Here is a 3,857-nt window from a genome sequence, read left to right as displayed (position 1 = left end):
TGTCATGTTTTATAAGCTACGCTTCAGAATTAGATGCATGTAATCAAGTTAAACCTTAGGAAGTCTCCATGAACATCCCAAAGAACTCACATTAAGATGGTTGGCCTATGTGGAGAAGCAGCTCTGCAGTTTGCCTGGGATCATGGAAGGAGCCAGAAGTTCCAGACAGAGATGTCCCAGGGCTGTATGCTTTCTCTCCGCGTCAAATAACACATCATCAAAAGGAGGGAAAGGAATCCAAACTACGCTAAATTACACATGTAAAACAATGAAATTTGGATTATGTTTATAGAAACCTCTCATATCTTTCTCAGCATCTTGAGTAGTATGCTGATTACCCAGATGATAAAGAACTAAGAGACCAACTACTTCCAGACCAGGATGAAAGACGTAGGAAGCCCCGAGCAATTCCCATAGTGTTTTTCCCCTCTTTCTCTACTTGAAGAATCCTAGAACTAGACATTAATTTCTACCACATTTATTTGGTCTTTTAATGTTGTATTAATGAAGCCACTGTACAAAAATAATGTATCTGCGGAGGAATCTAGTAGTGTTTGCCTTCAATTGATTTTAAGCAATTTTCTTGATGACATTGATCTCCCCTACTGTTCTCGGACTTTTTAAAACAATCACCATGGCTTTAAAAACAAAACACACGTACAAATTCTAATCTGTTTATTAAGCATGAATGGCACTTAGGAAATAATAGCACTATTATCAACTAAAAGATGTTTTTTCGGTTATACAGTTCTTTGCCACAAAATACAGAATCAGAGGTGTAAGTAATAAGGGTATATTCCAGATATCAGCGTGAAAAGAACTAACTACTAATGAAGTAAATTAAAGCTCAAGTCTACAAGAAAGACAAAGTGAAGTTGGACTAAGTTAGCTGGTGGAAGAGACCACTACCAACATCTAACAGCTACCTGGCCGATGCGTAGTGGGCCCTTCTGAAATATTTAAGTAGAAGCTGGAGACCTGCTTACAGTAACCTGAAAATGTGTTGAAATAAAGAAAAAAGATCTACTTAACACTTATGCATAAAAGTCTGAAAACACAAGAGCATGGCTTGCAGTTTACTTAGTATGTGTAAATTGTTAGCTATTGGATCTTTTTGAGTTTTGATGCCAGCAAGGATGGAGAACCAACAGCAAAGCTCTGAGCCTTAATGTGGGTTTGTGATGGAGGTGGTTGAACGGTCTGGTGTAGCCTCAAGGCAGACAATGGTTAACTGTGAACCACTCTAGTGGTCTTCAGAGCTCTGCCTGTGGGATGACAGGACAAACAGAAGCTTGCATCAAAATACTTTTTACACCGCTGAAAATGCTGATGGCTTTGCTTCAAATTCCATAAAAAGTTAAAAGCGGACTCCAATATATTGAGTCCCTGCCTCTCAAGGCAGAAAACGTGAAGAGATTCGCTGAAAGGCCCCAGAGCAATCAGTAGCAGAAATAGAGCTGAAAGTCAAGTCTCACCTTCGATTCATTTTACATATTTATCAACTATCTATGATAGGCCACAAACTATGTTGGTATTGTTAATATTATTTCCCTCATCCTGTGTACTTATAGATATATGGAGATTTTTTATGAGGGGGTTGGTTATTTTTTAAAATATAATTAAAACTTTATATGAAGAATGGTTTTTAGGAGATTCTCTTAATCAATTTATCACAGTATAAAAATCTTGAGGTGAATGAATGTATCTTTAGCTTTTGGAGCAGAATTTAACCACAAAATTGATTCATCCACCTACAATTCTATACTTTATTATAAATAAATATAGTATTTTAATACTTCCCCCAATCATTGGTAAATGCCTCTGTCTCTAAACGAGAGGTAGAAAATAGTCTTTTCTATTACAACCCTGAAAATTTGCCTTTGTGTATGTCTACAGTGTAAATATTGCAAATATAATCTCAAATCCACTGAAAACAAACAAAAAAAGCAATATAATACCCAAGTTAGTGTCTTTTGCACTAGAGTAGCAATTCTATCGCCTTTTGAGCCACCCGAAGACCTATTTGTTATCACACTGAAAAGTAGGGTAATCATCCTTTCCTGTATACATTAGGAAATTAAATTTACTCCTCTGGGTTTCATTTTTCACTTCTTTTGCTGATTCTTCTCTGGGTTGGGTCCAGAGACTGACAGGAAGCTGCAGTCTAGTGACTGATATTTTATTGATTTTTTTTTTTCTCATTTCCATCATGAACCTTTATCATAGTCTTTGAATAGGCAACTGTTTTACCAAAAAGGGAACTGACAATAGCAAGAGCTGTTCTGAGTGGCCAGCTGGCAGGAACAGCACTCAGTGATGCAGCGCAGTGATGTTGCCACGGCGGGCTCACCTTTCAGACAAAACAAACAGCATCTGGCTATGTGAGATTCTTTATTGCCCGTTGAAGAGAACAACTGGGCCCATTTTCAATCTCTCTTCTTTGGGTTTGGCTTACTTGATTTGGAAAACGTGTTTTCAAAAACAAAGTGGAACACAGGGACATAGTGTATTTGGTAATTTAAATTGTAATAGAGGCCACTAAGTAAAAGTTGAAAGTGCAGTACTTCGCTGTTTTTTTCTTTTACCCAGACTAATTATTAGTGATCTTGGTATACAGGATACAGCATTCAGCTTAGTGACCTGACTATAAATTGTGCCACTAAACTTGGATTTGCAATGGAGGGGCAGTTGGGTGCAACAAAATAAAACGCTGGAGTAGATGAAACTACTATTCCAGCATCAGCTAAAACTGTGGACCTCTGGAGAATTTTTAAGGGAGAGCATTTATTTGACAAACATTTCTTTGATATAAGTACTGTGTTAGGCAGATGCTGCAGAGATCCCTGCTTCCAAAACCAGCCTTTTGTGAGAATCTCCCAGGGAGCTTTTGAGGCATGTAAATTCCTCATTTTTCACTTGTGAGGACTGTGATCTTGGGCAACTCAGTCGGGCCTGGAAAAACTTCTGGATTGCTTTCTTAATTCAGGGGTCTTTCTTAACCACCCTACCTGAAGTACCCCACGCCTTGTGGTGAGGATTAACTTGAGGTGACGGTAGATAGAGATCTGAGCTGCCTCTGCCCTGACTACTCTGCTACCCTCAGATCCTGCAGGTGAAGATGTCCCCTGAGGGAAGTCTGGTGATCTCAGTCTTAAGACCCCAAAGGCCCCAAGAGCAAGGGGAAACATTCCCAACCCTAAAAGTACCCAGTCACCTTCCCCAGGAAGGCCAGCATTGGAAATGTGGTTGAATTGACTGCTGGCCTCTGGCTCACCTCAATCCAGTATCACAAAACATGCTTTAATCGATGTTGAATTTTTACAAAGGACATTTGACTTTTTCCTTCCTCTTGGGATTATTTCATGAAGAAAAATGAAGCTGTCGATAGCAAACTGCTTTGCTTGAATGGAAACTAGATCAACCTGGATTAGCATTGAGATAACAAAAGTGTGTTTCCCTTCTTTCCTCTCGTAGTTCGCTTTGCAGGTCGCTATTCAGACTGTGCAATCCGGGTGAAACTAGAGACATTTCCTAATAGTTTTATGGGGAAACCAGTGGGCTCACGGCTCTTTGCAAGATTAACACTCACATTATGTGCATGTCCTGATTTGAAAAATGGGCACAGAAATGCCCACAGGCAGAGGACTCCAGATAACTATAATGATAGAGAACAGAGTAGGAAAAGGCAAATTAAAAGAACAAATGAAAAAGGAAGAAAAATGAAAAAAGAAAAGGAAAATACTTTGAAGGCATTTTTTCCATAGGAAAAAAATATTTTATTTTTTTAAGAACAAATTCAGTTTGAAACAGACGTGGAATGTGACTTCACGGATTTCATTTTCTGGGGGCTAACTGCA

The sequence above is a fragment of the Pteropus medius genome, unplaced genomic scaffold (assembly GCF_902729225.1).
Source record: "Pteropus medius unplaced genomic scaffold, Ma_sr-lr_union100, whole genome shotgun sequence".
Classification (NCBI taxonomy): domain Eukaryota; kingdom Metazoa; phylum Chordata; class Mammalia; order Chiroptera; family Pteropodidae; genus Pteropus; species Pteropus medius.
Note: the sequence above shows the minus strand (reverse complement) of the source record.